Here is a 27,517-nt window from a genome sequence, read left to right on the forward strand (position 1 = left end):
TCTCATCTTTTACATTGTATAAATAGCAAAGAAGAGGTACTCAATAGACATTTGTTGATTGAGTAAAAATAATAAAATGAAGGCTACCTTCCTTAAAATTAGCTTGTTAGTAAAATAGGCATTCTTTAAAAGGTACCTATATGGTTGCATTTGTTTTTGCATAATGCTTTCATTTTAAAACTGCTCTTATTATGTCACTCTCATACACACAATCTTTCAGTGGCTTTCTGCTCTCTACCCAATTATTTGCATGGATTCTAAGGCATTCTATAAGTCTATATTAAGTCTATATTATATGAGACAAATATATAAGTCTATATTTGACTTCAACCTGCATACCCTATCTCCATGTCCACTAATTTGCTTCTTCCTTTACAATTAAGATAGTCTTCTCACTGTACCCAAAACACATCACATACCCATTCTTGTGGCTTGGTTCAAGTACTCCAGGCCTAATGCTTTTTGCTTTCCTATACACTTACCCAAATCTTGCCAACTCTTCAAAGCCCAGCTTAATTCTCACCCTCCCCCAAGCAAGTTTTCAGCTACAGCTCTAGTCTTCATCTGTCTGCCTCTTCTCTGACATCATTCAGTTAATTTTTCAATGACTGTTTGGACACTAAGTGCCAACTAAGTGACAACTAAGTGTTTGGACATTGTGCCAGCATCAGGTATAAAAGACACTGCCTGCTTTTGTAGTCAAACTGGACATGGACCAACAGACTGGTTCCAAATAGGAAAAGGAGTGCATCAAGGCTGTATATTGTCACCCTGCTTATTTAACTTCTATGCAGAGTACATCATGAGAAATGCTGGGCTGGATGAAGCACAAGCTGGAATCAAGATTGCTGGGAGAAATATCAATAACCTCAGATATGCAGATGACACCACCCTTATGGCAGAAATTGAAGAGGAACTAAAAAGCCTCTTGATGAAAGTGAAAGAGGAGAGTGAAAAAGCTGGCTTAAAGCTCAACATTCAGAAAACTAAGATCATAGCATCTGGTCCCATCATTTCATGGGAAATAGATGGGGAAACAGTGGAAGCAGTGTCAAAGACTTTATTTTTCTGGGCTCCAAAATCACTGCAGATGGTGATTTCAGCCATGAAATTAAAAGACACTTACTCCTTGGAAGAAAAGTTATGACCAACCTAGATAGCATATTAAAAAGCAGAGACATTACTTTGCCAACAAAGGTCCGTCTAGTCAAGGCTATGGTTTTTCCAGTGGTCATGTATGGATGTGAGAGTTGGACTGCGAAGAAAGCTGAGCGCCGAAAAATTGATGCTTTTAACTGCAGTGTTGGAGAAGCCTCTTGAGAGTCCCTTGGACTGCAAGGAGATGCAACCAGTCCATCCTAAAGGAGATCAGTCCTGAGTGTACATTGGAAGGACTGATGTTGAAAATGAAACTCCAATACTTTGGCCACCTCATACAAAGAGATAACTCATTGGAAAAGCCCTTGATGCTGGGAGGGATTGAGGGCAGGAGGAGAAGGGGACTACAGAGGATGAGATGGCTGAATGGCATCACCGACTCAATGGACATGAGTTTGAGTAAACTCAAGGAGTTGGTGATGGACAGGGAGGCCTGGCGTGCTGCGATTCATGGGGTTGCAAAAAGTCGGACACAACTGAGTGACTGAACTGAACTGAACTGTCTGGATTTGAATTCTTATGATTCAGCAAAATGTTTAATGATGCTTATTGTTTTGTTACCAGAGATAGAATAATTGAGAGTAATGAGTGCACTGATAAGAGTTAATCACAGGGTTCTCTGAAACCACAGGAGAGATATGTAGCCTAATCTTAGAGATCAGCAAGTTTTCTAGAGGAAGTGATTCCTAAACTGAGGTCTGAAACACCAGTAAAAACACCAATAGCACTCAATTGTCTGTACCACTCATCAACTGCATGCTCAACTTTATATGTCACAGCCTTCCTTCATAAGTTTTCAAGGAATGTTTTTCATCGAATTGGTGCTAGTGAACCCATTCTTTATTCATGATGCTACACACACAGTTCTTTCTGCAAAACAACCCACACCTCCCATCCATACCCAGCATTCTTGGGGAAATTTAAACATAAGATAGATGCTTTCACCATGAAATGATGAATTAGCTATGTGATTTAAAAACAGAAATCAAGTGTATTTCAAGTCAGTAATTTCACATTGAAACTGAAATTTTCCTGATGGCTGAAACCCAACCTCATTGAATGACTGAAGATCATATTCTTTCCTTGGCTCATTTTTTATTTTCACCAGGGCCTTAATTAGTAGAGTCACTAATCTCCAGGCTTCTTGATTCCCATAGGCCCACTCTGTTATACAGAGTGTGTGTTTGACTGTATGCTCGGTTACCCAAGTTATTTTAGAATCTGTTGATTGTTACCTTATGAGGAGAAAAGAAATGAATTGCATTCCATGTCTTTTGCATATTCCATCTTAATTTTTGTCTCCCTTCTTTCTCCTCATATTGTTACCCTTACTCAGATAGATTGTAAACTAGTTGAGGACAGGAACCATGAACTGCTGCTACACCCAACCCTGACGGCTGAATGTGCCCTCTTAATTCCAGGATCCCATCCTCACAAAGCAGATCTCAACATCCCCCTGGAACCGAGCAATGTGGCAGCCCTGGAACTCCGTGCAAGAGTTCTTTTGTATTTTCCCAGTGTTTCCAAGGTAGGCAATCAATAAATATAGATTAAAAAATATAAATATGGATTAAATGATATTTGATTGTTTAAAGTTACAAGCTCACGTTTTACATTTCTATAATCAGTAAGCATTTTAAATTTTCCATGAGCTTTTTATCTCCAGTATTTTAAGTAGTTTTCTAATAATCTATGATCCATTTTAAACCAGAATAAATGTTAGCCCAGTACTAAAACATTTAAACAAATCTGTTTGTAAGGACCTAGATATTTATGTCATTGTAAAATTTCTATTTTTAATTAATAAATGTATTTGTATCTGTCTCAGTAATAAATCCATTAGATTAAGTAAGATTTGAATATTATGAGCACAAATTTACCAGATTTTTATTTTTATATGGAATACCTCATAAAATATTCTTTGGGTATTTATAAAACAATAACGAAGACAAAACAATACTCTGAATATATATCTCATTTAAAAACAAACAATTTAATGAGTATATGTTGGACCAACAAAAATGGATAAATCTGGAAGTAACCACAGCAGGGTAAAATGTACTACTGCTTGGTGGTTTCTCTTTTCTGGATAATTTCATGATTTACTATATTTTCTCCAAAACTGAACAAATGGAGATTTTTCTTTGAGTTTTAAAGAGGAAACAGAGTGACTTCCCTGGTGGTCCAGTGGTTAAGACTCTGCCTTTCCACTGCAGGGGGCACAGGTTCAATTCCTGGTCAGGAAACAAAGATCCTGCATGCTATGAGGTGTGACCAAAACAATAACTAAGTAAAATTAAATAAATAATATATGTATTAAAAAAAGAACACAAATGATCCAGGTGTATCAACACAGATAATTAATAAAAGAGAAGTATAATGCAACGATCAGAAAATTCAGAACTTAAATATTTTGAATAATTGACCTCAGAGTTCACAGACCCACTTATAAAGGATGCACACTATAAATTATTTTATAAGGAGGCAAATACTATAATGACCCTACATTTGGAATCAATTGAAATGCACAAGTGCTTTTAGGCTGACTTTTGAACTCCTCTGATTTGTGACACAGATAAAAGTAAATGATGGACTGATTAATTTATGCAGCTTCTTGGCAAGTTAATGAATACGGTAAATAGCTGACAATTTCAGGCTACCGTAAATGGATATGAAGGCCTGTCACTGGTACTTGAGGAATGTTTTCAGCCTCTTCATCTTCCTTGAACTGGTGTCCCTAGTTAGGGCCTCTTTGATTGTCAATCTTGATATCTTTGCCTCTTCTTTTAATGTCCCCTAACCTTGACTGTTTGCAAGGCTGTGGCCTTGTCTTAATTGCTGCTACCTATAAGTGAATGTTGTTTCCCATTGTGATCAAGAGATCAGTTTGCTTACCCTAGAGCTGTTCCACCTTAGACTTACTGTCAAATGTGTATGTATACATATATAATTTTGTTTGTGTGTTTGTTGTCACAGTGGTAGAGAAAACAATAAAATGCATTATCTGCTTCCTATGTGTACTTCCTATAAGGTGCTTCCTTACTTTATTTTCTTAAAACTAAACAATTTATGAACAGAAAGTATACTCACCCAATTGAAGTATACTTAAGAAATATACATAAGGAAACAAATGAGACATATGTTAAAGTTACACAAATAAAAAGTGTGGAGCCAGAATTTATACACAGGACTCTACCCTCTTCTGAAGAGTGTTTCTCAAAGTCTGCTTGCAGCAGAATCTACTCAGGCACTTGTTAAAATGCACATTTATGGTTCCCACTCCATCCTACCTCATGGAAACCTAGAGACAGATCTCAGAAACACTGTCCTAATGTGTCCAGAAAACTCAAGGAATGAGAGACTTTTAAATGATTAAGAAATACTGGAATAAAGGACCTGAAAACTCAAATGACTTTTCCACTTGAAAAGCTTTTTATGGAAAGTGTCAGGCACCTGAAAATAAGGGTTTATAGTGACAAATGTCTTTTCAGGGATGATTATGGCTTTATGCAAAGTTGATGCCAATAAATCTTTTCTACAAAGCTCAAGTCTCAGTCCAGGCTGGCAGTAAATCATTTCACCTGGCACCACAATTCCAAAAGGAAAGGCAATGAGGACAATATTATGAATGTTGCTTTCCTGGCACTAGCTAGCTGAAGATTAGTTGCATTGGCATAACTTTTTTCTCATGACCTATTTTTAAATGGAGAATAGAAAAATATAGTCATTCATCTATGTAGAAAATTATAAAGACTAGAAACAAGGAAATAAACCAGAGTCTAAGACATCCAAAGGGAAATCATCATTCTGTGCATTAAATTAGCAGGGTTTTTTTTTTAAGAATAAAGTGAAGATATATCACATTAGCATTCAATGAGACACCAATAGTAAAGAATGTTAATTTACAAAAGGGACCTTATTAGCTTACTAAAGTTATCAAGAATTTCAAAGGGAGATGATCTCATCTTCATTTTTCTCACTGTTTCACCTTAAGCCTGGTTTTAAATAAGCCCTATCATTTTTTTAAAAGTCTTCTATTGCCAAAATCTCAATATATTCTGTTTCTGAACTAAATTCATCATTAAGGAAATAGTCAGGAATTCCCTGGAGGTCCAGTGGTTAGGACTCTGCACTTTCAATGCCAGGGCTCAGGTTCAGTCCCTGGTTGGGGAATTAAGATCCCATAAGCTGTGTGGCATGGCCAAAAAAATTAAGAAGAAAGTGAGGCATCATGGGATCTTCCATAGGACCTGAGGATGTGGCAATGATGGTCTCTGCCCTACTGGCAGTAGTCGAAATTCAACACAGGGGTACGACGTCCCAGGCAGGAAGCCACACTTGTCAAGGGACTAGCCACTAATGATTAATCCAGATTTGCTCTTGGCACCACAAGATTCCTCTTTGGCCTTGTTTTGTATGTAGCACAACCCAGAGAAGCCTGATATTTTCTGTGGAAAATCTAGTGATCACATTTTCCTCAAGACTAATTGGTAATTGATTAATTTCCTTTCCTTCATTCAGGCATTTGTTCTTCATCACTAAGAAGTTTCCTGCTGAATTGATGTGCCTACTTTTATATTTTAATATTTAGAATCAGTACCTGTTCACTAGGTTTACCATCTTGAAAATTATTTTTTACAATCTTAACACAGTAAATTATCATTTATGAATCCTAAACAAAACTGACAAGTCTGTGATTGATTAAACCCATCTTGTGGAGTGACTGAGTAACCCACACTTCCAACTTTTTAAAAGATGTTACTGATCTAATATCTGATTTTCATAAATGGCGTTAACTAGGATAATATGATTGACATTTTTTTCAACTTAATTTTTTTTAAAAGTTGGGGCAAGACAGGGAGAGACCATTTTAGATTTATTTATTTTTGGCTTCACTGGGTCTTTGCTTCTGCATGGGGGCTTTCTCTAGTTGTGATAGCTTCTCTTGTCATAGAGCACAAGCTCGCTCTAGGGCTCATGGGCTTCAGTAATTTCAGTGCACTTAGTTGCCCCACTGTGTTTGGAATCTTCTTGGACCAGGGATTGAACCCACATCCCCCGCACTGGCAGGCAGATTCTTAATCACTGGACCATCAGGGTAGCCCAGCTTACCTAATATTTTAAGCAGTTATTTTTATGATTATTCATCTGATAATGACTCAGTATGGTTGCCCTGATACTATATGAATTCCTAAATTGGAACCAGTCATAATAAATCTTATTAAATATTCAGTCAGTTCAGTTCAGTTCAGTCACTCAGTCATGTCCAACTCTTTGCGACCCCATGAATCGCAGCATGCCAGGTCTCCCTGTCCATCACAAACTCCTGGAGGCTACTCAAACTCATGTTCATCGAGTTGGTGATGCCATCCAGCCGTCAATATTAAATAATTAATATTAAATATTAAATTAAATATTTAAATGATAATTAAATATTTACTTCTATTTAGTATGAACCTGAATTAAAATATGCTAATAAAAGGTAAAATATAAAGAAAAACTAGAAATTTTTATGAATATATGCATAAAAATCAACATTACCATTTTTCAAAAAGAAACAAATACATAAAATAGAATGCCTTTAAGCATAGCATCTTACTAGTGGGAATAGTCTCACTAGCTACTGGGCTTCCCAGGTGGCACTAGTGGTAAAGAACTTGCTACCAATGCAAGAGACATCAGAGACGTGGGTTCTATCCCAGAATCAGGAGGATCCCCTGGAGGAGGGGAGGCAAACCACTCCAGAATTCTTCCCTGGAGGATCCCATGGGCACCATTGGGTTGCAAAGATTTGGACATGATTGAAGTAACTGAGCACACACACACAGTCCCACTAACTGTTATGAGTACAGACTGTGTCCCCAGGCCCTTTTAAATTCTCAATTGTTCTTATCTGGAAAATAGGAGGAAATAATAGTGTTTGTGGGGACTAGGTAACATCTGTAAAGCAGTTAGCACAGTGTTCAACACATAATGATAACAATAAATAAGTAACTACTAAACAGTGTGTTGATATTTACATTTTTATTTTTCAAAATAGTAGATAATCTCAAAGTATTTCGTGTACTATTGGAAGTTATTGCTTAATCGCTAAATTGTGTCTGATTCTTTTGTGACCTCCATGGACCATCCCACCAGGCTCCTCTGTCCATGGGATTCTCCAGGCAAGAATACTGGAGTGGATTGCCATTTCCTTCTCCAGGGGATCTTCCTGACCCAGGGATCAAGCTCACATCTCGTGCATTGGCCTGTGGATTCTTTACCACTGAGCCACATGGGAAGCCAACTGGAACTTATAAAAGCCAAATTATTATTTAAAAACAAAATCTCTTCCTTGTGTTTGGGTTGAGGAATATTATACCCTAGAAACTGAGAGACTTAATCAAAATAAGTTTGTGAGAAAATAATCAAACTGCTTAAGATAGTAGAATCAAACTTCAAACATCTCATATACCCAAGCAAACACCTCTTCTTCTACACCATACCTGTTCCTTCCATGGTTTTTCCCACTTGAGTCCATGGTAAAATCATCATTCTAGGTGCTTAAACTGAAAACATCAAGAGTTATCCTTGAATTCTCTTTTTCCTTTTTTTGCCACATCCAATCTATCTGCAAATCATGATGGTCTTCCCTTCAAAATACTTGACTACTTATCTCCACATATTCTGCTACTCAACCCTGATCTAATCTGAAGTATAAAAAAATTAAATCCTATCTTGATTTGTATTTCTGTAAATATACATAAGGTCTTCCCTGGTGGCTCAGATGGTAAAGAATCTGCCTGCAGTGCAGGAGACCCAGATTTGGTCTAGAAGATTCCCTGGAGAGGGCAATTGCTATCCACTCCAGTATTCTTGCCTAGAGAATCCCATGGACCAGGAAGCCTGGTGGGCTACAGTCCATAGAATCACAGAGTTGGACACAACTGAGCAATTTTCACTACTACTACTAAATATACATAAGTATTAAAATATTTGTTTCTACTTTTTCCATTTTATATTTTGAAAATAATCTTCAAACAATTATCTACCCATATTTTAAAATAAAAACCTCAAACAATTCATAAATACTAATTATTTTGTGGCATAGCCTTTGCTCTTTATAAATAATGCAGTTAAAACATATCATAAAACTTTTCTTCAAATAAGTTGAGGTGTAAAAATGTAGTAATTGCAAACCTCTAAATTACCTTTTAATGACCAGTATTTAATTGTCAGTACAAGCTTTATTGCATCAAACTAGCTGTTTTTCAGTTGTTAACTACAGGATGACTCATTACTTAGTGTCATTTCTATGATCTTGTTTGCTTCATGCTTGCTTTTCTTCTGTTGAGAAATTATTAGGGCCATGAAAATGAAGAGCCAAAGATGAGGAAGAAGACGTGTTACTTGGCCTTTCACACTGATCTTCACTCACCCGTGTTTTCATGAACACCAGATTCACCAAGCTTTCAAAGAGGAATAGCAAGTGTTTGATGATGAAGGAAGTTTGGATTTAATTTTCACTTTGAGACACATGGTTACTATTCCCTGAAAAAATATTGGCATTCGGAAGATGTTCAAGCACTCTTACTCCAGCAGCTACCAATAGGCCCAATTGCATGTGAGGCTGTGGTGGCTCTGAGAGCTGTCAAAGCAGAGATGTTAGAAACCAGCTGCCGCCTTCATTCATCCTTTGAGATCAGCACAAGTAGGAGTAGGCTTTCCTATCATCAAATCCTTAGAGCAGTAACTTGCACACAGAATGTGCTCTTACAGAAAAATGATTCAAATAATATAAGCAATAATAATTCAAATAATAACAATAGTAATAAGAAAAGTAATTTGTTGTGCAGTTTATTAAGCACTTTTCATGTATCCAGGACTATTTCAATCACATCTCATACATTACTTCATCTCGAGAACATAAATAAGCCTACAATTGTGGGTCATGCCCAGGGGAATGGCTTCAAGTGGAGTTAGGAAGAAACCTCTAAATCTTCAGAGCAGTTCAAAGCCATCTTACAGGCAATTATTTTACAAGGTTAAGGTAGGACATTTTTAAGTACAGTGAATTCTATATGGGAAATCCTTCATTGATATACCATAGCAGTCCTTTGATAAACATTAAGTCAAAGACAGTCTACAGGTATGACCCAAAAGTAGCAATAATCTTGTCCTCAGCATCACTAAATTGTTTTTTAATCATCCTAAAGTATCATGCATCAGAAATTTCAGATGTAAGGATTTTTTTTCAGAATTCATATATTATTTAACATTTGCCCTTATTCAGTTCTTATGTATATTTTAAAATATTTTTAATCAAGAAAATATTTTTTGGGTAGCTCTTCCTCTGCTATCATGACTAACATTTTACTATTTTTCTACCCTAGAACTAGAACAATGACTGATGTACCAGCAGATGCTTTCAATTCAAAATGTCTCATATTCTTTCAGTTCAGTTCAGATCAGTTCAGTCACTCAGTTGTGTCTGACTCTTTGCAACCCCATGAATTACAGCACGCCAGGCCTCCCTGTCCATCACCAACTCCCGGAGTTTACTCAAACTCATGTCCATCGAGTCAGTGATGCCATCCAGCCATCTCATCCTCTGTTGTCCCCTTCTCCTCCTGCCCCCAATCCCTCCCAACATCAGGCTCTTTTCCAATGAATCAACTCTTCGCATGAGGTGACCAAAGTATTGGAGTTTCAACTTCAGCATCGGTCCTTCCAATGAACACCCAGGACTGATCTCCTTTAGGACGGACTTATATTCTTTACAAGGGAGCAAAAAGTTTAAACTTGAGTAGCTGATGTTTGTCAGCAGATCAAGTAGTGAAAGAAAACTGTCACCTTTTACTAAGTATCTCTTCTTTATCTTTCCTTCTTTATTCTGGGAATTTTCTCAGTTTAGTCTTTAAGGTGGTATCTGCTAATAGCTCAGATTATGGCTGTTGCCTAATCCTTCTTTATAAGATCAAAGTAGACTAAACCACAAACTTGAACTTAAATAAGAAATCTAAAATGTAAGCAGACATTCTGTATTGAACAATTGCTGATTGTGGCAGATTTTTGTCACTTTATTTTGGTTCTAGCACCCTGACTGTATTTTAGATAACCACCATCACCTCTAAGCAGGTCATATGCTTCAGAGAAGTATCTCCATGAATAGCTCTGGCCTAAACTAATTAGCACTATCTGGGTCTATGATGGGTTCAGAGTAGTAACCTGATCTAATTAATAATTTAGTGCAACTAGAATGAAGCCTAAGACTTTAAATCAAAGATTGAGGGAATATGACAAATGCAGTACATTAATGAAGAACCATACAGCCTAAGAAATGCTGAAGAAAATTTTGGAACAACCGAGGAGAATCTTCCTGAGACTGAAGCTGAGATTTGGGGGTTTATTCGTTACACAGCATTATCACAGAAAAACCTAGCTATACACCAAAGAAAGTAGTAGGTCAAGTTCTAGATATCTGAGGTCTATCCTTCTAACTTACCCTCATATAAGAATATTACCATCAAAAAATAAGATAAAATAAACCAAAGCAGGATGATAATATTTTAAACACCAGAAGAAACATGTTCACTTTCTGGTAAGTTTGCTAAGCTTGAAAATTTTGAACCTGGCACCAGTGGCCCATCTTCCCTGATACAATGAGGGGTCTGTTGTGGAATGAAGCTAATCAGAGACAAATAGTGATAGAGAGTTAGAGAAATAAAGAGAACAAAAAAAAAGGCAAAAGGGGGAAGGCAAAAGAGAGTGTGAGTGCAAGAGAAAGCAAGAGTTAGCAAGCAAATAAAAAGAGGAAGAGGAATGAATTAGAAGAACCAGTTCCATATAGATAAAGCTTAAACTTTTGCAGAAACACTCTTTAGGTTACATTTATCCTGTGACTGGCATTCTTCAAATATGAAATACAGATACAGAAAATATGTGTTTATTTATTTAGTAACTAATCAGTGCCATATACTGTTAGATGGTCTCACTAAAAATCTAGGGGCTTCTCTGACTGTACAGTGTTTAAAACTTTGTGCTTCCACTGCAGGAGGCAAGGGATGGATCCCAGATTAGAGAACTAAGATCCTACATGCTGCACAGTGCTTCCAGGAAAAAACAAACTAAATCAGTGTGTGTGTGTGTGTTTAGTCACCTAGTTGTGTCCAACTGTTTGCAATGCCATGGACTATAACCTCGGTGCCTGGGGTTCTCTGGGAAAGAATACTGGAGTGGGTTGCCATTCTATTCTCCAGAGGATCTTTCCAACCCCAGGTATCAAACTTGGGTCTCCCTCAGTATAGGCAGATGCTTTACCGTCTGGGCCATCAGGGAAGCCCCTCAGAAATTCTTAAAGAGAAAAAATCTTAACATATAAAAAAAATTACAATGTGTTGTGTAGGAGCTGTCACATAGAGAAAGATAATAAGTGCTTAGGGAACACAAAAGAAGGGGAGATTAAACCTGTAAGTAAATGAAGATGAGAAAGATATGGAAAAAGAGTTCACAGATGTGTGTGTGAGCTCAGATGCTCAGTCGTGTCCAACTCTTTGTGAGCCCATGGACTGTAGCCCGGCAGACTCCATGACCTGGAAAATAGGATTTTCCAGGCAAGAACACTGGAGTGGATTGGCATTTCCTACTCCAAGGCATCTTCCCAACTAGGGATCAAACCCATGTCTCTTATGTCTCCTGCATTATCAGGCAAGTTCTTTACCACGAGTGCCACGCGGAAAGTAGCGAAAAGCCAAAGGAGAAATAGAAGTTGCCTGGTAAATAAATAAATTGTAAATTAGGACAAATGGAAAACTTGCATTTGTACCAGAGATTTAAAATTCTTGTAAACTGGATCAGTCTACTGGCCTCAATTACCAGTACCTGAGTGCTCAAACAGGGAAATAAAAATCTGCATTCAGATGTCTACCATCAATAGACCTCACTGATTTTCTTCAATTTTTCTTTTTAGTTGAAGCATTAAATTATGGTAAATATTTTCTCCAACGAGGTGAACAAAGCTGACTTGATTATGAGTCTGTAATATTAGACCTGCTTCAAAAGAAAGCATCAGCCAAGAGACTCCACTGCCAACTAAACGGAATGCCTCAAATCACACCTGAATGGCTCCTGCTCCTCTTTCCTATTTCCAAATACTTCCACAGTTTGTCTAAAACATTTCATTTCCTTTTGTTACCTTGCATTAAATCAATCCAGTTCAAGATTCAGTCAACTTGAATGATAAAGTTCATTTTCAAAGTGAAAAAAAGATAAATGATATGGGAGTGTGGGTAAGGAGGAGGGGCTGTAGTCATTCATATGTTAGGATTAGTTTGCTTCCTTCCCTCAGCCACAACTTCCAGTGTGGAAGAAACCAGTCCAAACGCAGATGGCAGTGTTGTGGTTGGCATTATGAATGTGCTTATAGTCAAAGAGATCTGGTTTGAATCTTACCTCTACCATTTTACTATCTTTACGAGATTGAGAAAATTATTTAATGTTTGGGGTATCTCAGTTTTCTTATCTCTAAGATGAGAGAAACATGGTTACCACTATTGTTATATTACGTACATACTTGATTAGCACAGTGTCCAGAGCTTGGTTAAGCAGCCAGTAGGGGCAGTTACAGACACTAGAGTGGAGAAAAGGAGATCATTTTATAGCAAGCAAAAGTGAGATCCTGGGGGAATGGAAGACAACATAGGCATACTTTGCCTTCTCACTACTTTTGCCTGTGACAAGATCACAGGTGTAAACTCAACAACATGACAACCAATGGTTGGAGTTGATACAAATACATTATCATGTGTTCAGGATTTTGGTGATAAAAAGATCATGGGTAGTTCATTCATACTGTATCATCATTTGATCTCAAATTTGATGATTCTGGAATTTTTTTTTCACTCTGACTTTTCTTCTTATGACTGGTCCTTACAGATTTAGGGCAGCAGAACTACACAGGTGCTTAAGGAAAGTGCAAAGAGTGTCTTAAAGGTGAATATTTAAAGTGTCCATTTTCTGGACTGCTTTGCAAAGGCATCCCTTACCAGAACTTGTTTCGAAAGCAGTTTATGGCTGACATTTACAAGATTCCTCCTTTTAAAATACATGCACAATGAGTACAAACTGAGCCAGAAGTGTTATATTTTTATATGCTTGTCATCAGCATGTTAACATTCCCCAGCTGCGCATTTTAAAAGGACAGGGGAGCCTCTCCATGTTGTGAGCTTGCTGGACTCTTCCTCCGAGCAGTTGCTATGAAGGGATCCTCTTCAGATTCCTTCACACTGCTTACACCAAACTCAAAGCCACGCCCTTGAGATGTGATCGATTAAAACTGCATTTTCATTTATGTTTTTCTAAAACCTGGTTAAAGTAGTTAATTGACAGAAGCAACTGTATTTTCTGATCAGTGGCATAAACTATAAACCTCAAGGCAATTCTTTTCTTGCCAGTAGTTGCCCTTGATAATAAAATAATTACCACATTAACAGCATTCTCTATTTCAGCACTGAGGATTTCTCCCACAGAGCACGCTGGAGAAAAGTGCCAGGCCACAAAACAGTTTAATCCTATTATTTCTGCATTTCACCCTGGCTTGGTTTAAGTATAAATGCCCATGCTTTCCGGGTTGTTCCACCTCTGAAAGGCACAGGAAATTTTTTTTTTTCCAGTTTTCAGTGAATAACAGTATACTAATGTGAAATTGTTTATGGGACTTGTGACTCCACAGTTTTAAAGCCAGCATTTGTGTTTTTAATATAAAGTACTCAGCCATTGTTCTGTGTATTTGAGAGGACTGATCTCTGTCCTCAAACCATACTCACATATTTTTGGTTCTCTATGTTTTCTCGTGGCTTCAGGCTTTGCTCATCCTGAGCTGCCGAGAATTCTCTCCCTGTCCACTGCTCCTCAACTCCTTTCACCATCTAACTCCTGTTCCCCATCCACGTTTTGGTTTAATTACCATTCTTCCAGGAAGCCTTCCCTAATGTCTTAATTCTAGGTTAAATGACATGAGTCCCTATACACTTCTGACATTATATTTTGATTGCCTCTTTACTTGCAGAATTCTCCACTAGACTGAGTTATCTGAGATCGGAGACACTACTTTGTTTACAGAATATCTTTAGCACTTGCAAGGAACACAGTTTCTTGTTTAGTAAATATTTCCTGAAATAGATTTTATTTTTTCTTCATTCTTTTTCTTCCTGTCCTATGGTCAGCATTTGCTCCCCTCACCCATTAACCTTTGTTAACTTTGGGCTGTGTGGTTTGCTTTAACCAATGGGATATGAGCAGATATAACACATCTGGACAGACACTATAAATGCACTTGTGTGGTTGACACTCCTCTTATTCCTGCCTTTGATTGTCAGGAAGGCATCTTTCAGACAGTGTCTCCTCCTCAGATTTGATTCAAAGAGAGAAGACATAGGTGTACAGGTGTACATTCAAAGAGAGAAGACATAGACATGCAAGGTGTACCCAAAAGACCCCAGCAGAACCCAGTAATATGAATGATAAGTGACTGTAGTTGCAAGTTGCCAGAATTGGGGTTATTAGTCACCATAAATAATCAACAAAAATTGATTAATAAATTTATACCTAGAGGCGTAACACTGCTATAACAACAAAAACAATACACTCAAAGCTAGTGGAGGAGATGGAACTCCAGTTGAGCGATTTCAAATACTGAAAGATGATGCTGAGAAAGTGCTGCACTCAGTATGTCAGCAAATTTGGAAAACTCAGCAGTGGCCACAGGACTGGAAAAGGTCATTTTCATTCCAATCCCTAAGAAAGGCAATCCCAAAGAATGCACAAACTACCGCACAATTGCACTCATCTCACACACTAGTAAAGTAATGCTTAAAATTCTCCAAGGCAGGCTTCAACAATATGTGACCCGTGAAACTTCCAGATGGTCAAGCTGGTTTTAGAAAAGACAGAGGAACCAGAGATCAAAATGCCAACATCCACTGGATCATCGAAAAAGCAAGAGAGTTCCAAAAAAAAAAACACATCTATTTCTGCTACATTGGCTATGCCAAAGCCTTTGACTGTGTAGACACAATAAACTGTGGAGAATTCTGAAAGAGATGGGTTAACCAGAACACCTGACCTGCCTCTTGAAAAATCTGTATGCAGGTCAGGAAACAACAGTTAGAACTGGACATGGAACAGCAGACTGGCTCCAAATAGGAAAAGGAGTACATCAAGGCTGTATATTGTCACCCTGCTTATTTAACTTATATGCAGAGTACATCATGAGAAATGCTGGGCTGGATGAAGCACAAGCTGGAATCAAGATTGCCAGGAGAAATATCAATAACCTCAGATATGCAGATGACACCACCCTTATGGCAGAAAGTGAAGAGGAACTAAAGAGCCTCTTGATGAAAGTGAAAGAGGAGAGTGAAAAAGTTGGCTTAAAGTTCAACATTCAGAAAACTAAGATCATGGCATCCAGTCCCATCACTTCATGGCAAATAGAGGAAACAGTGGAAACAGTGGCTGACTTTATTTTTCTGGGCTCCAAAATCACTGCAGATGGTGATTGCAGCCATGAAATTAAAAGACGCTTACTCTTTGGAAGGAAAGTTATGACCAACCTAGATAGCATATTGAAAAGCAGAGACATTGCTTTGCCAACAAAGGTCCATCTAGTCAAGGCTATGGTTTTTCCAGTGGTCATGTATGGATGTGAGAGTTGGACTATAAAGAAAGCTGAGCACCGAAGAATTGATGCTTTTGAACTGTGGTGTTGGTGAAGACTCTTGAGAGTCCCTTGGACTGCAAGGAGATGCAACCAGTCCATCCTAAAGGAGATCAGTTCTGGGTGTTCATTGGAAGGACTGATGTTGAAGCTGAAACTCCAATACTTTGACCACCTGATTCAAAGAGCTGACTCATTTGAAAAGACCCTGATGCTGGGAAAGATTGAGGGCAGGAGCAGAAGGGGACAACAGAGGATGAGATGGTTGGATGGCATCACCGACTCAATGGACATGGGTTTCGGTAGGCTCCAGGAGTTGGTGATGGACAGGGAGGCCTGGTGTGCTGTGACTCATGGGGTCGCAAAGAGTCGGACACAACTGAGCAACTGACCTGAACTGAACTGAATAAACTCAAATATGAGGTTATTATTACTGTGCCTGTTATGGGAGCCCCTGATGTTAAAAGAGGCTGGAAAAATGACCTATTTTATGCAACAATGAAAGTTTTAGTAATACTGCTACCTGAGATAACTTGAAAGTCAGAAAATATACCTTTAAACTTTCAAATAATTTTCAAGACAGAATGTAGGTTGCCAGAATTGCTTATTAGGCTTTGTAAGGTAAACTCAGAAAATAATTGGAATTTTTTCAAATGAGAATGGAAGGGAAAAGAAGGATGCAGAAATCCAGAGACAGAGTTGAAAGATATTACTATTTCTCATCTCCAGCCAAAAAATAATTTGCAGATTAAGACAAAGACTCAATGCAAAGACCAAGTCAAGGGCATGGATGGTCATTTTCTAATTCTGTGTACATTCTATTACATGGAATAATTTTAATTATTTTTGGTGAATTAAAGCACATCAGCAATTTAGCAAGTTGAGCAAATGCTGAATATTAAATTACCATATTTTCATATAGTATCATGTATTTTCAAGATAGTAGGTGATTTTCAGTATACCGTCAAAAATATTTAATTTAAGTGGATAAATAGGAGAAAGAGCAACTTATATTATCTATTATCTTGGAGAAGCCCATTATAAAGATCAGAAGACAAGAAACAGTCTTCAAAAAGCAATATGATAAAATGCCTATAAAGAATTTTTGTCATCCTTCATGAATATGAAAAGTTAATATTTTCATCCTATTAAGTAAAAGTAAGCCCAGTTAATGATAATAATATGACGATCATCATGGTGATTCAGTCTGTGATAATAATATGACGATCATCATGGTGATTCAGTCTGGGGAGCAAAGACCAAATCAAGACTGTTGTCACCACACCATTTGTTAAGACTTCTAATTCCTTTAAAGTAATCCCCAGTAAGTCATTTCACTGGTACAGAATGGCTCCTGGTAAAGAAACCATAGATTGGCTTAATGGAAGCCTGAAAAATATAAATTATCTGTAATTAAGCCTAAAAGAAGTCTTTTAATTATGAATCTGGCTGTTGGCAGGAAGCACTAACAGGTAACAAAGATATTTAAAAAAAAAAAACTAATGTTTTTTTAAAAATTGTAGTGTGCCAAAATTGCTACTACCAACCTGAATTAAAAGAGTTTGTGATTGTTTAAGCAATAAAACTACCCTTGAGCTCTCAACTTTTTTGACAGGATGAAGAAGCTGTTTGGCAGCCAAAGGTGGACATTTCTCCCAAAGAGGATATTGGAAAAGGAAGGACTCCTCAGAAGGTGAAGTCAAGAGTCATGAAGTACAATAGGCTGTGAAGCCACTCCTAGGAAACAAAACCAAAGATTGATTAAGCAAAGTTCCTTACACAGAGATTTGTAGACCTTGTAACAATTCCTCCATGGGATTTCAGAACTTCTGTGAACCAGTGATTGATGGATTTCCCCCCACCCTTTTTCCCCTTTCTAAATGAGAGTTTTTGTTGTGATTACACTAGTTTATTATGGGTGTGAAGGTATGTATTTTATCACAGGTAGGTACAAATAACAAGTGTTTTATTTCATAGTACTTGGCTCAATAGAGCTATATTTGGGCATGATATAAACTCAAGATCCTGAATTTCAAGCTAGAGGTTTAGATCAGACCTTGGAGTATCTTTAGGATCTGGTGATTACATTTTGTTTACAAAAAGGAAGTGGATATTTGTGAGAGCAGGCTGTGGTAGGTTACATTACTTCACAAATATTTATTCCCTCCATAGCCTTGCCATGCTTCTCTGTGAGACAGTCTATTTTCCTTTCCACGGACTTAGGCCTGTGTGATATTACTTTCTTTAACAAATAAATTGCCTCAGTAGAAGTTTTAAATGTGCTTGCAAATGTGACATACCTTGTGCATGGTTTGGTACCCAGTTCCGATGTTTCCCTCCAAAATAAGAATAGCATGTCCAAGATATTAGCTTACTCCTTTGAAAAGATACTTTTCATAGAGCCAAGGTTTAGCTCAACCAAACTCAGCAGAGCCTCCACCGTCATGAACTTAGGCAATCAATACACATTTGTTATAACCCACAGAGCTACTGGGATTGTTTGTTATTGCAAAAACTGGCTAACAGATTTTGAATGGATTTGTTGCTGAAAATAAAGAAGAATTATATTGTCTATAAAAGTGCTTGGTTTATATAGGAAAGCCATGTAAGAGTCTGAATGTACATAGATACTTGAACTCAATTGAAATTATTTGTAAGTGGAACTAAGAGATACTAGTTAAGTTGCTTGGTTATTTGCTACTTGGACAGTAGTTTTTAAGTCAAAAGATAGTGACCCTAGATTGAGAGACTGAGAGCGGATTTTTAATAGGCTTTTCTGGTATTTTCCTTTTAAAAAACTAGTCAATAAGTATTTATAGACCCAAAAAATCCAAAAGAAATTCCAGCAGAGATTAGAAGATAGCAGTATAGATTAGAAGATAGATCAGTGTTTCCAAAGATTTGGTACTTAAGGAAGAGCTTGCAGATTTAAATAAGGAAATACCAATGTTGAATGTTTGAAACACTGATTGTTTAATGTTGTATACACATATCAACTTGAGGAATGAGATTCTTTACCTGGTGGTACAGAATGGTTTAGTTCGTAAGATATCTGATTCTTGTGGCCCCATGGACTGTAGCTTACCAGGTTCCTCTATCCATGGGATTTCCCAAGTAAGAATACTGAAATAGGTTGTGATTTCCTTCTCTAGGGGATCTTCCCAACTGTTTATACCTGGAATACAACTCAATTATATATTTTTTATTCTTTGAATTTTCATCATCCTGTAGTAGAGAGTACTTTTTAGATGGAAAAACAAAAATGACAAGGGAGTTTTACTTAGAAGTATGTTTTGAGTGGCATTTATGTGTCACTGAGAAAACTGAATTGATGAATGTTGTGGCAAAACCCCAGGGAATTATGAGTTCATAACTTAATTAGAAGTTCCACATGCAGAAGGAAGTATCTAAATAGGCTTACTTAAAAAGGTCTGTCATCTGACTAGAGGGCTGACTAACCCCCTTATTCATCTTTTTAAATGTCCTTGCAATTGTGAGAGTTAGCATCATCAGTATAATTTTTAAATTCTAGAAAGACATTTTTACAAGAACAGGTCTCATATCATGGATTTCTAATTTTCAGAACTTTAAAATAACATATTGTATTCATAAAAATAACATAAATGAAGATATATATCTATATATACCCACAACTATCCTTCTTAAAGGAGAATTGGTATACTGAGTCACTCATGAATCCATTCACTGAAAAAGTATTTAAGTACCTGCTGCATGCCAATCTCTCTATTTTTTTAGTTAAAGTAGAATTACAATGTTGTGTTAGTTTCTGGTGTACAGCAAAGTGATTCAGTTATATATATAATATTCTTTTTCCATTATGGTTTATTATAGGATATTGAATATAGGTCCCTATGCTGTATAGCATGATCTTGCTTTTTATCTATTTTATATATAGTAGTTTGTATCTGTTAATCTCATACTCCTAGTGTATCTCTCCCCCACCCTCTTTCCCCTTTGGTAACCATAAATTTGTTTTCTATGTCTGTGACTCTGTTTCTGTTTTGTAAATAAGTCCATTTGTGGCATATTTTAGATTCAATATATAAGTGACATCATATGGTATCTGACTTACATCACTTAGTCTGATAATCTCTAGGTCCATCCATATTGCTGCAAATGAAATTACTTCATTCTTTTTTATGGCTGAGTAGTATTTCATTGTGTATCTGTACCACATCTTCTTTATCCATTCCTCTGTCAGTGGAAATTTCAGTTCAGTTCAGTTCATTCACTCAGTCATGTCCGACTCTGCAACACCATGGAATGCTGCACACCAGAGCTCCCTGTCCATCATCAGCTCCCGCAGTTTACTCAAACTCATGTCCATCATCCAGTGATGCCATCCACACATCTCATCCTCAGTCATCCCCTTCTCCTCCTGCCTTCAATCTTTCCAAAAATCTGGGTCTTTTTAAATGAGTCAGCTCATTGCATCAGATGGACAAAGTACTGGAGTTTCAGCTTCAGCATCAGTCCCTCCAATGAACACTCAGGACTGATCTTCTTTAGGATGGACTGGTTGGATCTCCTTGCAGTCCAAGGGACTCTCAAGAGTCTTCTCCAACACCACAGTTCAAAAGCATCAATTTTTTGGCACTCAACTTTCTTTATAGTCCAACTCAACATCCATACATGACTACCTGAAAAACCATAGCCTTGACTAGACAGATCTTTGTTGGTAAAGTAATGTCTCTTCTTTCTAATATGCTGTCTAGGTTGGTTATAACTTTCCTTCCAAGGAATAAGTGTCTTTTAATTTCATGGCTGCAGTCACCATCTGCAGTGATTTTGGAGCCCATTAAAAAAAAAAAAAAAAGCCTGCCACTGTTTCCACTGTTTCCCCATCTATTTGCCATGAAGTGATGGGACCGGATGCCATGATCTTAGTTTTCTGAATGTTGAGTTTTTAAGCCAAATTTTCACTCTCCTCATTCACTTTCATCAAGAGGCTCTTTAGTTCTTCTTCACTTTCTGCCATAAGGGTGTTGTCATCTGCATATCTGAGGTTATTCATATTTCTTCTGGCAATCTTGATTCCAGCTTGTGCTTCATCCAGCCCAGCATTTCTCATAATGTACTCTGCATATAAGTTAAATATGCAGGGTGACGATATACAGCCTTGATGTACTCCTTTTCCTATTTGGAACCAGTCTGCTGTTCCATGTCCAATTCTAACTGTTGTTTCCTGACCTGCATACAGATTTCTCAGGAGGCAGTTCAGGTGGTCTGGTCTTCTCATCTCTTTCAGAATTCTCCACAGTTTATTGTGATCCACATAGTCAAAGGCTTTGGCATAGTCAATAAAGCAGAAATAGATATTTTTCTGAAACTCTCTTGCTTTTTTGATCTTCCAGCAGATGTTGGCAATTTGATCTCTTATTCCTCTGCCTTTTCTAAACCCAGCTTCAACATCTGGTAGTTCAGGGTTTACGTATTGTTGAAGCCTGGCTTAGAGAATTTTGAGCATTACTTTACTAGCGTGTGAGATGAGTGCCATTGTGCAGTAGTTTGTACATTCTTTGCACTGCCTTTCTTTGGGATTGTAATGAAAACTGACCTTTTCCAGTCCTGTGATCACTGCTGAGTTTTCCAAATTTGCTGGCATATTGAGTGTAGCACTTTCACAGCATCATCTGTTAGAATTTGAAGTGGCTCAACTGGAATTCCATCACCATCACTAGCTTTGTTCATAGTGATGCTTCCTAAGGCCCACTTGACTTCACATTCCATTATGTCTGGCTCTAGGTGAGTGATCACACCATCGTGATTATCTGGGTCATGAGATCTTTTTTTTGTACAGTTCTCCTGTGTATTCTTGCTACCTCTTCTTAATATCTTCTGCTTCTGTTAGGTCCATACCATTTATGTCCTTTATTGAGCCCACCTTTGCATGAAATGTTCCCTTGGTATCTCTAATTTTCTTGAAGAAATCTCTAGTCTTTTCCATTCTATTGTTTTCCTCTATTTCTTTGCACTGATCACTGAGGAAGGCTTTCTTATCTCTCCTTACTATTCTTTGGAACTCTGCATTCAAATTGGTGTATCCTTCCTTTTCTCTTTCGCTTTTCACTTCTCTTCATTTCACAGCTATTTGTAAGGCCTCCTCAGACAACCATTTTGCCTTTTTGCATTTCTTTTTCTTGGGGATGGTCTTGCTCACTGTCTCCTGTGCAATGTCATGAACATCCATCCATAGTTCATCAGGCACTCTTTCCATCATGTCTAATCCCTTAAATCTATATCTCACTTCCACTGCATAATAGAAAGCGATTTGATTTATGTCATACCTGAATGGTCTAGTGGTTTTCCCTACTTTCTTCAATTTAAGTCTGAATTTGACAATAAGGAGTTCATGATCTGACCACAGTCAACTCCTGGTTTTGTTTGTTGCTGACTGTATAGAACTTCTTCATCCTTGGTTGCAAAGAATATAATCAATCTGATTTCAATGTTGACCATCTGTGTGATGTCCACTGTAGAGTCTCCTCTTGTGTTGTTGCAAGAGGGTGTTTGCTATGACCAGTGCATTCTCTTGGCAAAACTCTGTTAGCTTTACCCTGCTTCATTCTATACTCCAAAGCCAAATTTGCCTGTTATTCCAGGTGTTTCTTGACTTCCTACTTTTGCATTCCAGTACCCTATAATGAAAAGGACATCTTTTTTGGTATTAGTTCTAAAAGGTCTTGTAGATCTTCATAGAACCATTCAACTTCAACTTCTTCAGCTTTACTGGTCGGGGCATAGACTTGAATAACCATGATATTCAATGGTATGCCTTGGAAACGAACAGAGATCATTCTGTCATTTTTTGAGATTGCATCCAAGTACTGCATCTTGGACTCTTTTGATGACTATGATGGCTGCTCCATTTCTTCTACGGGATCCTGCCCACAGTAGTAGATATAATGGTCATCTGAGTTAAAACTCACCCATTCCAGTCCATTTTAGTTTGCTGATTCCTAAAATGTTGATGTTCATTCTTGCCATCTCCTGTTTGACCACTTCCAATTTGTCTTGATTCATGGACCTAGCTTTCCAGGTTCCTATGCAATATTGCTCTTTATAGCATCGGACCTTGCTTCTGTCACCAGTCACATCCACAACTGGGTGTTGTTTTTGTTTTGGCTCTGTCTCTTCATTCTTTCTGGAGTTATTTCTCCACCAATCTCCAGTAGCTTATTGGGCACCTACCAACCTGGGAAGTTCATCTTTCAGTGTCCTAATTTTTTGCCTGTTCATACTGTTCATGGGGTTCTCAAGACAAGAATACTGAAGTGGTTTGCCATTCCCTTCTCCAGTGGACCACATTTAGTCAGAACTCTCCACCATGACCCTGTGGTCCATGTGATTAGATTGGTTAGTTTTCTGTGATTGTGGTTTTCAGTGTCTGCCCTCTGAAGGAGAAGGATAAGAGGCTTATGGAAGCTTCCTGATGGGAGAGACTGACTGAGGGGGAAACTGGGACTTGTTCTGATGGGTGGGGCCCTGCTCAGTAAATCTTTAATCCAATTTTCTGTTGATGGGTGGAGTTGTGTTCCCTCCCTGCAATTTTCCTGGGGCCAAACCATGGTGGAGGTAATGAAAATAATGGTGACCTCCTTCAAAAGATCCCATGCAGGCACTGCTACACTCAGTGCCCCCAACCCTGCAGCAGGCCAGCACTGACCCATGCCTCTGCTGGAAACTCTTGGACACTCACGGGCAAGTCTGGGTCAGTCTCTTGTGGGGTCACTGCTCCTTTCTGCTGGTGCACAAGGTTCTGTCTGTGCCCTCCAGAGTCTATTTCCCAGTCCTGTGTAAGTTCTGGCAACTCTGTGGTGGGGTTACTGGTGACCTCCTCCAAGAGGGCTTATGCCATACTCAAGTCTGTTGCACCCAGAGCCCCTGTTCCTGTGGCAGGCCACTGCTGACCCGTACCTCCACAGGAAATGCTCAAACACAGTTCTGTCTCTGTCTCTGTGGAGTCCCTGGGTCCTGGTGTACACAAGGTTTGTTTGAGCCCCCTGAGCATCTCTGGAGGGAATGGGGTTTGGTTCTAAATGTGAATTCGCCCCTCCTACCATCTTGCTGGGGCTTCTCCTTTGCCCTTGGACATGGGGTATAACCTCACAACTGCTCCAGGGCCTACTATCTTACTGGGATTTCTCTGACCTTGAACGTGGAGTATCTTCTTATAGCCAGTCCAGTGAAGCGCAGCCGCAGCTCCTGACTTTGGATGTGGGATATCTCCTCTCTGCCACTCGGCGCTCCAGCAAGTAGACATTTAAGTTGCTTCTATGTCATGGCTGTTGTAAATATTGCTGCAGCAAACATTGGGGTACATATATCCTTTTGAATTATGGTTTTCTCCAGATATATGCCCAGGAGTGAGATTGCTGGATCATATGGCATCTCTGTTTTTAATTTTTAAAGGCAGCTCTGTATTGTTTTCCATAGTGACTGCAACAATTTACATTCCCAGCACTAATGTAAGTGGGTTCTCTTTTCTCCACACCATGCAGCATTTGTTATTTGAAGACTTTTAATTTTTTACTTTATTTATTTATGTTTGGCTGTGCTGGGTTTTCATTGCTTTTGCATGCGCTTTCTCTAGTTACAGCAAGTGGGGCTGCTCTCAGGTTGCAGAGCTCAGGCTTCTCATTAGGGTGGCTTCTCTTGTTGTGGAGCACAGGACCTAGGCTCTAGGCAAGCGTGCTTCACCAGTTGCAGCATGCAGAAGGAGTAGTTTGGTGTGTGGACTCTAGGGCACATGGACTTTAGTAGTGTGGCACACAGGCCCTAGAGCACAAGCCTAGTAGTTGTGGTACATGAGCTTAGTTTCTGTGCAGCACATGAAATCTTCCTGAACTAGGAATCAAACCTGTGTCGCCTGCATTGGCAGGCAGATTCCCATCCACTGAGCCACCAGAGAAGTCCTATTTGAAAACTTAAATGATGGGCATTCTCATTAGTGTGAGGTGGAGCAAAGCCATCTTTGATCAACTGAGATGAAATATAAAAGAAATGACTGTCTACTCCAGAAACTTATAATTTAACAAGTGTGTCAAGATTCACATGAAATAGTTAAGTAGTAAACCGATGGTGATAAATGATTTTTGTGTTAAAAATAATGGTTCAGAAAATAAATTCTTTGGACTCTTGGAGACAAGGATAAATAAGAGGAGGGCCAAGGCAGTTTGATAGACAAATGAGACTTACAGATCAAAGAGGAGTTTGATCTTTCACTTGGGTAAGATTTGTTTAGATGAGTTCTAACAGCAAGAGTAAAGATGTAAACACAGGAAGAAATGAAGAGAGCACAGTAGTATCTTAAAGGGACTAAATTACTGAGCAGCTTAGTACTGAAGGAAAGATGTTGTGTGCCATTATTTTTACTTGAAAACCTCTGCCAGTTTCACAGACAACAATGCTGCAATTGGAAACTGTGGCTAGCACAAGTTAGATGAGGATAGCAGAGCTTTTTTGGCATATTTTGCCAGTACAGTGGGTATTACAGGTAGCTAAGAGAGAAGCATTACTAGGACATAGGACTTTTCCTGACTTGAAGAGCTAAAGTTAGTTTTAGATAAGAAGTACCAGGTTATCCATGTCTTCACTGAGCTATTGTTGCGTGAAATGTGAGAAACTATTATACTTGAATGGGGAATAAGTGCATAGATATTAGTACTATTTGGTTCTGTAGAGAATAATCAAGAGACTCCTTATGCCAAACGATTTCAGCTTTTTTCACTGTGGTCCCCAGTAAGAAACTCATTTTAAATAACAATTGAATATACATGTTTATAGCTATGTCTATATTGATTATAGACATTATATACTTCATGTTCATGTGCATTAAGAGTAGACAATGTTTACTGTTTACTGTAGTTTTGCTATCAGAGGCTATAAAGTTCCTTTAGTGTCATGCTTTTGTCTCCCCTTTAGTTTTTGGGTTTTCACAGAGACTTCTGAAATAGGATCTGAGGCTTGTAGTTCTTTAGCAGTAATCTCCTGATATGACACAGGAGCCCTGTGATGTTGGGGTAAAGTTTAGGGGGAGGGAAAGTATCCTGTGGCCCCATGATGAGGTCTTAGTCTTTCAGTGAGCCTGGGTTGGGTATTTCCCTTCCTGCAGGTAGTTAGACTTATGTAAAATCCCAGTCATTCAGGCTCTGGTAAAGTAGTTTCCCCTAAGGGTAAATCCTTGTTAAGAACAGAAAGCTCTGGGCATATTTCAAAATGGTTATTTTCCCCCTCCTCCTGCTGGAAGCACTCCCATATACACAGTGAGAACCTGATAGGGCTCCTAGAGGTAAAGCTCAGAAGAGCCAGAGAGACCCCTTAAAATTGGGCCCCATGGAGTTTTTAACTCTCAAGTTTGGGGAGTTTTAATTTTCAAACATCAAGCCACTGAACAGTTCATAAATTACAGTTGAAAAAGTATTCTTACCAGTTCTGACTCCTGCTGCTGGGCTTCTGCTGCTGGTAAACTGTGATTCTCTGTATCTTCCTGTCTCTCAAGTTTTGGGAGTAACAATTTATCCTTCAGCCTCAGTCCTTTGACAAATCTAAGAATTGATGACTTTCAATTTGTCCAGCTTTTTTCTTGTTGTGAAGATGAGAATGATACCTTTCAAATTCTCAAAATTTTATTACATGCAGTGAATATTATTTTTTTCTATTTTATTTAATTCTATCTCATTTTAAATACTGCTAGTTACAACCCTCTAAACTGGATTACCTTTATGGTTATATAAGTATTAAAGGAAACACTATCAAATTCTTCCGAAACCTGAAAGTAGGAAAACTGTGACTCCAGAAACACTAAAAATGATGGATTTTATCATATAAAAATTTAAGACATGATTATAAAAAGACAGATTTAAATATCTTAAATGATTCACTGGGAAAATTACATGTTTCAAAGGGTTAATATTTCTAATACATATTTAAGCTTCTAAAATGAAAGGAAAAAGACAACCCTATAATAAAATGAGCTAAAAGTATGAGTAAAGTTCATAGGAAAAAGAAATGCACATAGAACTTTAAAAAAGTTTTCAACCATGTTCATAACAATAAAAGTATAATTTCGAGCCTCATTGAGTTGTCATTCTTTTTTATCAGATTGGGAAAAGTCCAAAGGTTTTAAACCATACTCTGTTCATGAGGCTGTGAAGATATAGGCACCCTAATACATTGTTATGGAAATACAAGATGTGGGAATTCCCTGGTGGGCCAGTAGTTAGGACTCTGCAGTTCCATTGCAGGGGGCACGGGTTGGACCTCTGGTTAGGGAACTAAGATTCCACAAGGTTTTCAGTGCAGCAAATAAAGAAAAAAATTTAACTTCTACAGAGAAAGGAATTTTTCAACACATATCAGAATTATGCAAGTACATACCCTTTGACCTAACAATCCATTTCTAGGAATCAACTATAAAAATACATCGGGAAAAGAAGAAAAAAAAAGAGGTTGACAAGGAGTTCATTAAAGTACTATTTGTAATAACAAGGACTGGAAACAACCCAAATGTCCGTTAACAGGGGATGGGTTAAATAAAACCATGCTATATCAATACAATGACATACTTTGCAGCTGTAAAAAAGAAATAAGTGATATTTATAACTGTGGCATGATCTCTATGATATACTCTACAGTTTTAAA

At 38.0% G+C, this 27,517-nt stretch overlaps 1 long non-coding RNA gene across 4 annotated transcripts in view; it reads left to right on the plus strand.

Annotated features, from left to right (window-relative positions):
- LOC110149289 (uncharacterized) overlaps positions 1–26,946 on the plus strand; it is a 136,500-nt gene extending 109,554 nt beyond the window's left edge. For 3 of the 4 annotated variants that reach the window (XR_011491491.1, XR_011491489.1, XR_011491490.1), the window contains 2 exons: positions 2,580–2,686; positions 17,469–26,946. This is a non-coding gene — a long non-coding RNA (uncharacterized lncRNA). The remainder of the gene's footprint in view (positions 1–2,579; positions 2,687–17,468) is intronic. The other variant, XR_011491492.1, reaches the window with a different exon arrangement.
- Positions 26,947–27,517: the final 571 nt, after the last annotated feature.

Source organism: Odocoileus virginianus, chromosome 15 (assembly GCF_023699985.2).
Source record: "Odocoileus virginianus isolate 20LAN1187 ecotype Illinois chromosome 15, Ovbor_1.2, whole genome shotgun sequence".
NCBI lineage: Eukaryota > Metazoa > Chordata > Mammalia > Artiodactyla > Cervidae > Odocoileus > Odocoileus virginianus.